The sequence below is a fragment of the Scyliorhinus torazame genome, chromosome 10 (genome assembly GCF_047496885.1).
Source record: "Scyliorhinus torazame isolate Kashiwa2021f chromosome 10, sScyTor2.1, whole genome shotgun sequence".
Lineage (NCBI taxonomy): Eukaryota > Metazoa > Chordata > Chondrichthyes > Carcharhiniformes > Scyliorhinidae > Scyliorhinus > Scyliorhinus torazame.
In genome coordinates, this window is record NC_092716.1 from 213,913,422 (window position 1) to 213,927,535 (window position 14,114).

Below are 14,114 nucleotides of genomic sequence, written 5' to 3' on the forward strand. Positions count from 1 at the left end.
GGGATAGGATAGACGTGTGGGTTTAAGTCGGGTGCTCTTTCCAAAGGCTCGATGGGCCGAATGACCTCCTTCTGCATTGTAAATTCTATGATGCTATGAACTATGATGCAATGCCACATGACTGGGGGACAGATCCGGTGCAAATCAAAAGTATAATTCATGTCGAGTATTGTGATGTACATAGGTCTGAAAATAAACAAGATTTTCTTTTACCAATAACAGACTATGGTAGTATTCTTCAGGCAACAAGCAAACCCTAAATAAATCCCATCTAGACCCCTAAGTCAAGTGAAAACAGTCCCATGCTTAATTCCCACCCTAAACCCCTCTATCTCTCCATCTTCCTCTCTCCAAGGTTTTGGTTGCCGCTTTGTTGCTAACTTTTGGTTGGTTCAATTGGCTCTGTTTCATAACCTTTGCTCTAGAGTCGCCAGGTATCTTTATGATACCGCTACGAGGTTCAAGTTCAAGTAATGATCAATAACTCAATACACCAATTAGTAAGATTCAAATCAAAACACATTTATTATACACAGTAAATCGCTACTCATGCATAAACTCTACTTTCTAGGCTATTTCACTATTGGTCACTAAGGGCAATTTATCATGGCCAATCCACCTAACCTGCACGGCTTTGGACTGTGGGAGGAAACCGGAGCACCCGGAGGAAACCCATGCAGACACGGGGAGAACGTGCAGACTCCGCACAGACAGTGACCCAGCCGGGAATCGAACCTGGGACCCTTGCGCTGTGAAGCCACAGTGCTATCCACTTGTGCTACCGTGCTGCCCCAGTGAACATCTTAGCAACCATCAATTCAAATACAACCCCCAAAGAATACAACACTAAGTAATCCTTAATAACTTCCCAAACAACATCCAGAAGAAACACCTTTTAACGGAAGCACATAACGGTTTACATTCACTACTGAAAACATTTATAATTCTGAATTCACCAAGTGATCAAAAGATAGTGTTTTGATGGCAGAGAAATCAACCGTACACCTGCTCTGTCTGGCTTCAGCTCGAACCCTGAAAACGAAACTAAAACACACCCTGCAGCAAACAGCCTAAAACAAAAGTAAAAAAGCTGACAGACAGCCCAGCTCCACCCATACTCTGACATCACTAATAAACACCCATTTCGTAAAGGTACATTTCTTAAACACCCATTACTGAAAGGTACCAACACATGACACACCATCCGGGTCACATATCAGTATCCTTTCATTGTCTCTTCCTTTATAAAGTAACAAATGGAGTACAAGCCAGAGAAGTGTGAGTTAACACAATTGAGGAGGCAAACAAGGTAAGCACAATATATGGTAAGATACTGAGGGGTGCAGAGAAACAGAGGGAATTGAGCGCATGCCAAAGATCTCCAAAGCTAAAACGACAATCAGGTAAAGGCAGTAAGAAGGCTTCCAGGATACATCCTGTTATTAGCCAGGCATGGAATATAGGAGCAGGGTGGTTATGTTAGAACTGCATAAAACACTAGTTAGACCACAGCAAAATAACTGTGTACAATTCTGGTCATCACATCACTGAAGAATGTGATCACACTAGGGAGGACGCAGAGGAGATTTACAGAGATATTGGCAGGAATAGAAGATTTTAGCTATGAGGAAATGGTCGACAGACTAACATTATTTTATTCGAAATGGGAGAGGCTGACGGAAGGTTTAATTGAGATGTACAAAGTTGTGTGGCTTCGTCAGAATGGATAGAAGAGATATATTTACCTTAGCAGAAATGTACTGACCAGAGAGGGCATAAATTTAAATTAACTGGCAGAACAAGGATTAGAGGTGAATTGAGGGAAATTGTTTTCACCTAGAGGGCGGTGGAGGTCTGGAATCCACTGCCTGCAAGAATGTAAGAGCCAGAAACCTTCATCACATGTAAAGAAAAATGCATTTGAAACATGAACCTACAAGATTGTGAACCAACAGCTGCAAAATGGGAATAGGTTCTGTATAATAATAACCACTTATTGCCACAAGTAGGCTTCAATGAAGATACTGTGAAAAGCCCCTAGTCACCACATTCCGGCGCCTGTTCGGGGAGGCCGGTGCGGGAATTGAACCCGCACTGCTGGCCTTGTTCTGCATTACAAGCCAGCTGTTTAGCCCACTGTGCTAAACCAGCCCTTATATGTCTTTTTCAGCTGGCACAGATAAGAAAGGCCTCTTTGTGTGCCATATCGACTACGTCTTTTAATGTGGTCAACAATTAAAGTTCTTCCTTGGTGTTTAATTGTGGTAACAAAAAAAATTAAGACTGCTATCATCATCAAGACTGGTTATCTAGGACTTTGGTTGCGGCTATGCCTAGGTAGGTCGCACGTTCGGCAGCTCCCGCCGGGAACGGACTTTTGGGCTCTTCAGAGGGGCCCCAACAGCAATTGTTCGACGGCTTCCAGTGTGGGAAGGTGACAGCAAGGTCCCCCCGACATTATATGGATTGGACCAGAAGTGGAGCGGTTAAAAAAGTGATCCTGGTGCAGCGAAAAGTGCGAGGGAGGAAAAGCAAGATGGCGGCGGCTGGAGACCAAGCAGCGTGGGCGCAGTGGTCGCAGGAGCAGCAGGAGTTTCTTCAACGCTGCTTTGAGGAGCTGAGGACAGAAATGCTGGCGCCAATGAAGGCGGCGATTGAGAAGCTTGTGGAGACCCAGAAGGCCCAAGGGGCAGCGATCCGGGAGGTGTGGCAAAAAACTTTGGAGAACGAGGACGAGATCTTGGGCCTGGTGGTGAAGGTGGAGGCGCACGAGGCGCTGCACAAGAGGTGGGCGGAAAAATTCGAGGACCTGGAGAATAGGTCGAGGAGGAAGAATCTTCGGATTCTGGGTCTCCCTGAAGGAGTGGAGGGGCCCAATGCCGGGGCATATATGAGCACGATGCTCAATTCGCTGATGGGCGCGGGAGCTTTCCCGAGGCTCCTGGAGCTGGATGGAGCTCATCGGGTCCTGGCAAGGAGACCCAAAGCCAACGAGCCGCCAAGGGCTGTAGTGGTGAGGTTCCACCGCTTTATGGACAGAGAGTGTGTCCTGAGATGGGCCAAAAAAAAGCGGAGCAGCAGGTGGGAGAACACGGAGATCCAAATTCATCAGGACTGGAGTGCGGAGGTGGTTAAGAAGAGGGCTGGTTTCAACCGGGCTAAGGCGGTGCTCCATCGGAAGGGGGTGTAGTTCGGGATGCTGCAGCCAGCGCGATTGTGGGTCATGTTCCAAGATCGGCACCACTATTTTGAAACGCCTGATGAGGCATGGAACTTTATACAGACTGAAAAGTTGGACTCAAATTGAGGGTTTGTCGTGGGGGGATGTTTACTGCGTTTACGGAATGTACTTTTTGTTTGAGTGCTGGGTGGGGATGGGTGAATGGATTTGATGTGGGGGCTGTGGGAGAGTGTGGGCGTCGGCGTTGGAGGGGCAAGGCCCCACGGAGGAAGAGGGGGGTGGAGGCGCGGGGATGGGGAGTTGGGGTAAGGCCACAAAAAGGAGCTGCCAGAGGGGGCGGGGCAAGCTCAGGAAAGCGTGGGCTTTTTCCCGCGTTAGGGAAGGAATGGGCAGGCCGGGGGGGGGAAAGGTCGGTGCTGGAGAGGAGTGCACACTGACTGCCAAGGAGTGGGGGATTCTCACACTGGGGGGTCGATGGAATGGCGGGAGAGGCCGGTGTCAGCAGGAGTCAGCTGACTTACGGGAGTGTCATGGGGGGAGCAAAATGGTTGCTACTGCATTGGCCAAAAGGGAGCTGGAAGTAGGAGAGGTAGTCGGGGCGGGGGTCCGCCGCCTGGGGGACTGGAGGGTGCGGTTGGCGCAGGCACGTGGCTGGCCTAGAAAAGGAGATGGCTAGTCGGCAGGGGGGGGGGAGGGGGGGCGAGTAGCCCCCTGATCCGGCTGATAACTTGGAATGTGAGGGGCCTGAACGGGCCGGTCAAGGGGGCCCGGGTGTTCGCGCACTTAAAGGGACTGAAAGCAGACGTGGTTATGCTCCAGGAGACGCATCTGAAGGTGGCAGATCAGGTTAGGCTGAGAAAGGGATGGGTAGGGCAGGTCTTTCATTCAGGGCTGGATGCGAAGAACAGAGAGGTTGCAATACTGGGGGGGAAGCGGGTGTCGTTCGAGGCACTGAATATTGTAGTGGATAATGGAGGTCCATATGTGATTGTGAGTGGTAGGTTGCAGGGGGTGCGGGTGCTCCTATGAACGTATATGCCCCGAATTGGGATGATGCCGGATTTATGAAACGCATGCTGGGTCGGATTCCGGATCTGGAGGTAGGAAGCTTGATAATGGGGGGGGACATCAACATGGTGCTGGACCCAGCACTGGACCGTTCTAGGTCCTGGACGGGTAAGGGGCCGGCTGCGGCCAAGTTGCTCAGGGGGTTTATGGACCAGATGGGGGGAGTGGATCCATGGAGGTTTGCCAGGCCGCTGGCCAGGGAATTTTCCTTTTTTTCCCACGTCCATAGAGCCTACTCCCGGATAGATTTTTTCATTTTGAGTAGGGCGCTAATCCCGAAAGTGGAGGGAACGGAATATTCGGCCATAGCCATCTCGGACCACGCCCTGCATTGGGTGGGGCTAGAGATGGGGGAGGAGAGGGACCAGAGCCCGCTGTGGCGCCTCGATGTGGGACTGTTGGCGGATGAGGGGGTGTGCGGGCGGGTGCGGGGGTGTATTGAAAGATATTTGGAGGCCAACGACAATGGGGAGGTGCAGGTGGGGTTAGTCTGGGAGGCGTTGAAGGCGGTGGTCAGGGGAGAGCTAATCTCCATTAGGGCTCACAGGGAGAAGAGAGAGGGGAGGGAGAGATTGGTGGGGGAGATTTTAAGGGTAGACAGGAGGTATGCAGAGGCCCCCGAGGAGGGGCTACTTAGGGAGCGACGGAACCTCCAGACGGAATTCGGCCTGTTGACCACGGGGAAAGCAGAGGCACAGTGGAGGAAAGTGCAGGGGGCGACATATGAGTATGGGGAGAAGGCGAGTCGGATGCTGGCACATCAGCTTCGTAAGAGGGAGGCAGCGAGGGAGATTGGTGGAGTTTAGATAATAGGGGGGGAAACGGTGCAGAGTGCGGTGAGAATAAACAAGGTATTTAGGGACTTCGATGGGATCTGTACAGGTCTGAGCCCCCAGCAGGGGAGGAGGGGATATGACGATTCCTAGAACAGCTGAGGTTCCCGAGGGTGGACGATGAGAAGATGGCTGGTTTGGGGGCGCCGATTGGGCTGGAGGAGCTGGTTAAATGATTGGGGAGCATGCAGGCGGGGAAGGCCCCGGGGCCGTATGGGTTCCCGGTTGAATTCTACAGGAAATACGTGGACCTGCTGGGCCCGTTGCTAGTGAGGACTTTAATAAGGCGAAGGAGGGGGGGACCTTGCCCCCGACAATGTCCAGGGCACTGATTTCTTTGATCTTGAAGCGGGACAAGGGTCCATTGCAATGTGGGTCGTATAGACCGATCTCGCTCCTCAATGTTGACACTAAGTTGTTGGCGAAGGTGCTGGCTACGAGAATTGAGGACTGTGTGCCGGGGGTGATTCATGAGGATCAGACAGGATTTGTGAAGGGTAGGCAGATAAACACAAATGTGCGGAGGCTCCTCAATTTGATTATGATGCCCCCGGTGGAGGGGGAAGCGGAGGTAGTGGCAGCTATGGACGTGGAGAAGGCCTTTGATCGGGTGGAGTGGGAGTATCTTTGGGAAGTGTTGCGGAGGTTTGGGTTCGGGGAGTGGTTCATCAGTTGGGTCAGGCTGCTATATAGAGCCCCAGTGGCGAGTGTGGCTATGAACCGGCGGAGGTCGGAGTACTTTCGGCTGTACCGGGGGACGAGTCAGGGGTGCCCCTTATCCCCCTTGTTGTTTGTACTGGCAATTGAGCCGTTGGCCATGGCACTGAGGGAGTCCAGGAAATGGAGGGGACTGGTCCGGGGGGGGGGGGACCGGGTGTCGTTGTATGCCGACGACCTGTTGTTGTATGTGGTGGATCCAGTGGAGGGGATGGTGGAAGTCATGCGGATCCTTAGGGAGTTTGGGGACTTTTCGGGGTATAAACTCAACGTAGGGAAGAGTGAGCTATTTGTGGTGTATTCAGGGGACCAGGGAAGGGGGATAGACGAGCTACCGCTGAAGTGGGCGGAAAGGAGCTTTCGGTACCTAGGGATCCAAGAAGCTAGGAGTTGGGGGGCCCTGCACAAGCTCAATTTGACGCGGTTGGTGGAGCAGATGGAGGAGGATTTTAAAAGATGGGATATGCTGCCACTCTCACTAGCGGGTAGGGTGCAGTCGATCAAAATGACGGTCCTCCCGAGGTTTCTCTTTGTGTTCCAGTGCCTTCCCATTATGATCTCCAAGGCCTTTTTCAAACGGGTAAGCAGGAGCATCATGGGATTTGTGTGGGCGAATAAGACCCCGAGGGTGAAGTGTGTGTTTCTGGAGCGTAGCAAGGACAGGGGGAGGGCTGCCGCTGCCGAATTTGTGTGTCTATTATTGGGCAGCCAATGTGGCGATGATCCGTAAGTGGGTAATGGGGGGAGAGGGGGCGGTGTGGAAGAGGCTAGAGATGGCGTCCTGTGTGGGCACGAGCCCGAGGACGCTGGTGACGGCACCGCTGCCGCTCTCGCCGACAAGGTACACCACGAGTCCGGTGGTGTTTCTCTGTTTTTGTAAAAAATTTCTCGTTTTGCGTTTCATGGAAGATGTTTGTGATCCTGTTTGCATTGATTTGGAACCAGCGGTAGAGCTGAGTGAGTTAAGGTTTTCATTTGCACTGTTGGGGGATGGAGGTATGCTTGTTTTCATCTTGGTGTTTTTTCTATTAGCAATTGTGTGGGTATCGTTTGATGCTGGAGTTTGTTTGTATGGGGGGCGGGGGGGGGGGGGGGGGGGAGACAATAGGTGGGAGACTATCTGGCGCCGGGGATGGGGGCCACCAAGATAGCTGGGCGAGCTAGTTCTCGAAAGCGCAGTGGGGGGGTGCATATGTTCGGTTTAGTAAAGGGGTTGGGTTACTGGGTGTTGTTACTGGGGGGGGGTGCGAATGTTCTACTGACGAGGGAGGGACTTGAGCTGAGGGACAGAGAGGAGGTTGGGGGCTGCCTGGGGATGGACCCGTGGAGGCGTGGAGCACGGGCTGGAGGCAGGCCTAAAAAAAGGGATGGCTGATCGGCGGAGGGGAGGGGGGGGCAATGAGCCCCCCAACTAGGCTGATCACCTGGAATGTTCGAGGGTTAAATGGGCCGGTCAAAAGGGCACGTATGTTCGCGCATCTTAGGGGATTGGAGGCGGACGTGGTAATGTTGCACGAGACGCACCTTCGAGTAACGGACCTGGTTAGACTGAGGAAAGGATGGGTCAGTCAGGTCTTTCACTCGGGATTAGATTCAAAGACTAGAGAGGTCAGGATCCTGATCAATAAGTGGGTGGTGTTTGAGGCGGGTAGAATAGTCTCGGACGTGGGAGGTCGGTACATTCTGGTCAGTGGGAAGCGAGAGGGGGTGCAGGTGGTATTAGTAAATGTGTGTGCGCCAAATTGGGATGATGTGGAGTTTATAAAGAGGATGCTGGGGAAGATACCGGACCTGGACTCGCACAGGTTGTTCATGGGAGGGGACTTCAACACAGTTATGGACCCTGGCTTGGACCGGTCAAGCTCAAAAACAGGCAGGGTGCCAGCAATGGCAAAGGAACTAAGACGGTTCATGGAGCTGATGGGGGGGGTGGATCCATGGAGGTTTGGGCAGCCGAGGGTGAAGGAGTTCTCCTTCTACTCACACGTGCATAAAGTGTACTCCCGAATTGATTTCTTTATTTTGAGCAGGGCCTTGCTGGCTGGGACGGTGGACACGGGGTACTCGGTGATTACAATCTCAGACCATGCTCCGCACGCTCCGGACCGGCAGGTTAGTAAAGACAGTGATCAGCGCCCACACTGGAGGTTGGATGTGGGATGAAGGGGTGTGCGAGCGGCTGAGGAAATGTATTCAGAGCTACCTGCAGGTCAATGACACGGGAGAAATTTCAGCAGCAGTGGTGTGGGAAGCATTGAAGGCAGTGGTCAGGGGGGAGCTGATCTCGATCCGGGCCCATAGGGAGAAGGTGGAAAGGCAGAGACCAACTGGTAAAGGAGTTACTACAGATTGAGAGGAGTATGCAGAGACCCCAGAGGCAAGGCTTTTAAGGAAATGGCGGAGGTTACAGGCGGAGTTTAGCTTGCTGACCACAGGGAGGGCGGTGGGGCAGCTGAAAAAGGCGAGGGGGCGATCTATGAACATGGAGAGAACGCCAGCAGAATGCTTGCACAGCAGCTTAGAAAGAGGGAGGCAGCTAGGGAGATAGGGAGAGTAAAGGATGGAGATGGGAACCGGGTTGGTGAGTCAGTAGGGGTGAATAAGGCGTTTAGAGATTTCTACAGCAGGCTGTACAGGTCGGAAACCCGTGCGGGGCCGGAGGGGATGAGGCACTTCTTGGAGGGGCTGAATTTCCCAAAGGTGGACGGGGAGCGGGTAGAAAGGCTGGGGGCCCCGATCGGGTTGGAAGAGATAGTGGAGGGTCTGAAGGCCATGCATTCGGGTAAAGCCCTGGGGCCGAACGGGTACCCAGTGGAGTTCTATAAAATGTTCTCTGGGATATTGGGGCCGGTGCTGATGAGGATGTTCAATGAGGCAAGGGAAAGAGGGGTGTTGCCCACGACGATGTCACAGGCAATGATTTCGCTGATTCTTAAGCGGGACAAGAACCTGGAGCTGTGTGGGTCCTACAGGCCGATCTCCCTGTTAAATGTGGATGCCAAGTTGCTGGCCAAAATCCAGGCTTGAGGACTATGTTCCGGACGTTAATGGGGAGGACCAGACGGGGTTTGTTAAGGGCAGGCAGTTAATGGCCAATGTAAGAAGGGCTGTTAAATGTGATCATGATGCCCTCGGAAGGTAGGGAGGTGGAGGTAGTGATCGCAATGGATGCAGAAAAGGCTTTTGATCGGGTAGAATGGGACTATCTGTGGGAGATACTGGGACGGTTCGGATTCGGGCAGGGCTTTTTCGACTGGGTCAGGTTACTGTATCAGGCTCCTGTGGCAAGTGTACGGACGAATCTGACAACATCGGACTATTTTGGACTGCGTCGGGGGATGAGACAGGGATGCCCCCTCTCCCCACTGTTGTTTGCGCTGGCTATAGAGCCGTTGGCAATTGATCTGAGAGCCTCGAGGGGCTGGAGAGGACTGGTCCGGGAGGGGGGGGCTGTGGAGCACAGGGTTTCGCTGTCTGCGGATGATCTGCTTCTGCGGACCCAATAGAGGGGATGGAAGAAATCATGAGGGCTCTAGGGGAATTTGGCCGGTTTTTGGGGTATAAGCTTAATATGGGAAAGAGTGAGATGATGGTGGTCCAGGCGAGGGGACAGGAGAGGCGACTGGGAGAGCTGCCGTTTAGGTTAGTAAAGGGAAGCTTTAGGTGCCTAGGCATTCAAGTGGCGCGGGAATGGGACAAGCTGCATAAATTGAATCTGGCCCGGCTGGTGGACCAAATGAAGGACGATTTTCGGAGATAGGACGCGCTTCCGTTGTCTCTGGCTGGGAGGTGCAAACGGTGAAGATGACGGTCCCCCCGAGATTCCGATTTGTATTTCAGTGTCCCCCCATTTTTATTCCGCGGTCCTTTTTTTAAGCGGGTCATCAGAGTGATCACGGGCTTCGTCTTGGCGGGCAAGTCCCCGCGAGTAAGGAAGGTAATGCTTGAGCGGAGTCGGGGAGAGGGCGGGCTGGCGCTGCCAAATTTTAGCAACTATTACTGGGCGGCTAATATAGTCATGATCAGGAAGTGGGTGGTGGGGGAGGGGTCGGCATGGGTGCACATGGAGGCGGCTTCATGTAAGGACACCAGTTTGGGGGCGTTGGCAACTACACCTCTGCTGTTCCCGCCGGCACGGTACTCCACCAGTCCAGTGGTGGTGGCGGCCCTGAGAGTTTGGGGCCAGTGGAGGTGGCATGTGGGAGCATCAGTCTGGGCCCCAATCTGTGATAATCACCGGTTTGCCCCGGGGAGTTCCAGTTGTGGCGGAGAGCGGGGATTGAGAGGATGGGGATATGTTCATAGAGGGGAGCTTTCTGAGTATGAGGGCGTTGGAGGAAAAGTTTGGGTTGGCGAGGGGAAACAAATTCAGGTATCTGCAGGTGCGGGACTTCCTTTGTAAACACGTGTCAACCTTCCCGCTCCTACCGCTAAGGGGGATTCAGGACAGGGTAGTTTCCAGAGGGTGGGTAGGAGAAGGGAGCGTCTCGGCCATTTATAAGGTGCTAATGGGGTCGGAGGAGACGCAGACAGAGGAGCTGAAGCGCAAGTGGGAGGAGAGCTGGGAAGTGAGATAGAGGATGGTCTATGGGCAGACGCGTTGAGTAGAGTCAACATGTCTGCAACATGTGCCATGCTCAGCCTGATACAATTTAAGGTTGTTCACCGGGCTCACATGACAGTGGCCCGGATGAGCAGATTCTTTGGGGTGGAGGACAGGTGCGCAAAATGTGCGGGAGGCGGACCGGCGAACCACGTCCACATGTTTTGGACATGTCCAAAGCTTTGGGGGTTTTGGCAGGGGTTTGCAGACGTCATGTCCACGGTATTAAAAACAAGGGTGCGGCTGAGTCCAGAGGTGGCAATTTTCAGGGTGTCAGAAGACCCGGAAATAAAGGAGGAGAAAGAGGCAGACGTTCTGGTCTTTGCTTCCCTGGTAGACAGATACTATTAGCATGGAGGGAGTCAAAGCCCCCGAAGTCGGAGACCTGGCTATCGGACATGGCTAGCTTTCTGTTTGGAGAAAATAAATTTCGCCTTGATGGGGTCACTGTTAGGGTTCACCCAGAGACAACTATCGTTCGTCGACTGCTTAACGACTAATTAATTGTCAGCAGACTAGGGCGGGGGGGGGGGGGGGGGGAAAGAGTAGTTTAGATTAGAGTAGGGGGTCATTAAGGGCGGGACTGTATGAGAGGTAAATGGCTTTTGCACTATGTTTATGGTTTCATGTATATTGTTTATTTTGTTGTTGTTACTATACCGAAAATACCTCAATAAAATGTTTATTAAAGAAATATGGCAACTGTTACAATTCCTCCTAAACAAGAGGTTCCTTCCACTTCCAATGTTAATTTAAAAAAGTGCTAGTTTTGTTTCATTTGCATTGACAGCAGAGTGAACCTCTCCTTGGGAGGTTAAATGTACTAAGTCATGTCCTAAATATAATAATCTGCACATGTTCAAACAGGAATGAGCCATTCCCCAACAGATTTATTGAAATGGGCCAGTGGAAAGAGAACTGAACATAAGCAATCTAATCTTTAATTTAAAGTTTCATGCTATAAACTAGTGATTCTCAAAAGCTGGGTCAGCAAAATAAGGGCAGTCAAATAGCATATTCGTAGGCTTGTCGATTAGACCAGTCATATTCAAACTCAGGGTAGTGACCACGCGGGTGGGTTGCGGGCAGATGTCGGGAGAGTTGTGGAGCAATTGGCTGCTGCGTTCCCGATGGCGGGAAGCTGCGCCCAACAACCGAGACCGGCTTTTCAAAATGCTGGCTGCTACCGTCTTTCAAGAATGCTGGCCATTCCGTGCATGCGTGTCCCTTCAGCCAGATTAACAGTGTGCAGGCCCGGAGCCCAGCAGGGCAGACCGCCTCTTCCAGAAGTTAGCACGCTGTCGCAGGAGTAGACTGTTTTTTAAAATCGATGATGCCTTCCCACCAGAAGCGGCAGCAGAGAGGTCACGCACCCCATGCACTGATGTCATGTGCTGTGGGCACAAAATCACTGAAGAGCGATTCCTTCATTTCATCGCTGCCAGTAAGCAAGCAACAGGCCTGAAGAATTTTAAATGAATTGTTTTGTAATAAGGAAGAGAGGGCCAGAGACGTAAACAGGCCAGGATCTCACAATTAAATCTGGAGAGCGCTGCTGAGGAGAGTCTGCAGTAGGACAAACCAGAGCTAGTTTGAGCTCCAGGGCCTCTAGTGAGCACGCAACCAAGAAAAAACTGAAATCGGGAACGAAACAGTATAAACATTTCTTGAGGTGTGGTTTTGTTAATGGTGCCAATGCATATCAGAATGCAAGGCCCATGTGTGTTATATGCAAGGGTGTTTTGGGAAATGAAAGTGTAAAACACTCAAAACTTCAAAGGCATTTGAAGACTAAGCATGGAGAGTTCGAGGATAAACCTCTTGATTTTTTTCAAAGAATGCAGCAAGAAATTTAATCATCAGCTGAAGTCACCAGGAATCTAACACTGAATGACAAAGCAAGTGAGATCCTGAGGACCAAGCTGGCTCACTTGTCACATTAAAGCTAAGAAATAATGGTTGGTTGTGAAGATCGAGCCAGCGTGGGTAGGGTAGGTCGGCGTGGGTCATGAAGGTTGGCCGGCGTGGGTCGTGAAGGTCAGCCGGCGTGGGCCGGTTGAAAAAGTGGTTGACAAGGCATAGGGATTTGGAGTGTATCAATAGTGGCATAGAGGTCATAATCAACCTTTATAAGCACTGATTTGGTCTAAATTGGAGTAGTGTATTCAATTCTGGGCATTACACATTAAAAAGGTGTGAAGGCATTCGAGAGGGTGCAGAAAAGATTTATGCAAATGATTCAAGAGGTGATGATTGTCAAGTTATGATAGAACTGCCTCAGCTTCTCCAATCTACGAGAAGAGTAAGAGGAGATGTGATAGAGCTGTTCAAAACCTTGAAGGTCCAGACAGACTAGAGAAATTTTTCCCATAGGAAAAATGGGAGAGCTGTGTTGCTATTTGTATAGATGGCCTTGCTGTTATGTGAAGCAATAGGAGTGATGAAGAATAAGAGGACCCAACTCACGGGTAATAATAACACATAATGTTGCATTGCCAAACCTTTGGTTCAAAAAGAATGCTGTCCAAATTACATGTTATGTGAAATGCAACGGTCACAGCTGGGTATTTTGTTAAGTCCAGACCTGTGAATAATTCATGTCCGTTTGCAAAGAAAGATATATTCAGAAATGGGTGCGGAACATGAAAAATTGTTATTTTACACATTTCACAGCAGAGTATGAAAATAATTTCTGAGCTTCGTAAAGAGCTGGGTTGTCCTTCAGTGCACTATCCTGCATTAATTAAAAACCTCTCTGACCAATTATGGATGACAAAACCTGTACACCTTGTTGACATTTTCAACTGTTAAATTCACTGGAATCAATCAATACACTCATATTCAAAGTGAGTGACAAGATTTTAATATTTAAGAGGAAAACTGAGATTTGAAAACAAAAATACAAGACAATGGGGTTGCAGATAGGTTCCTGCCACTGACAAGTTTCTTGATGCAAGCACAATTGGGAGATTGTTGAGTGGTGGCAAAAAAGGGTAATTTCTCATTTTGCAACATTGGCACAATGTTTCAGTGTTTATTTTGAAAATATAAACAGAGTTTGAGTTCCATTCTTCACACTTGCTGTGTCATCTTGCTGCATAAGTGGAAAAAATGAACAGCAGTTTTTGGAACTGCTTCAGGAACAAATACCATCCCAGTTTTGGTCATCCAAAAATTTATTTTTAAAAAAAGTAATGGAAGTGTTGCTATCTTTCCCGGTAAAATAGGTTTATGAAACATAATTTTTTATTAATACAGCAATGAAGACAAAGAGTATGCCTCGTCTGGAATGGAGAATAATTTACAAGTGCCATTGTTAAGCATCACACTGAAGATAGGCAATGCACTGAAAAGCAAGCACATCCATCTCACTGATGCCTGTACCTTAATACCCATTATCTTTAAAGCCATGTTTGATTTGGAATCTGTTGTAGTTTCTGATTGACTATTGCTTCAAAGCCAAGCTAGTGCTGCACTATAGCACTTCCCAGGCCAGATGTATGGCTTCAACATGACTAAGCTGGAAGATAAAATTAACTAGCATTCCTTTTCATATAATAACCTTTTCTGAAAAGTCCTTCAAGCATGGAGGCAGGTAAGAACAGAAGTGAGCACCGATGTGGTGCCTACTATAAGACCATAAGACACAGGAGCAGAATTAGCCACTCGGCCCATCGAGTCTGCTCTGCCATTCAATCATGGCTGACATTTT

The 14,114-nt window shown here is 50.4% G+C and overlaps 1 protein-coding gene across 1 annotated transcript in view; it reads right to left on the reverse strand.

Moving 5' to 3' along the window:
• Positions 1-14,114, reverse strand: part of dagla (diacylglycerol lipase, alpha) — a 533,527-nt gene that overhangs the window by 415,712 nt on the left and 103,701 nt on the right. The gene's annotated exons all lie outside the window — the stretch shown is intronic.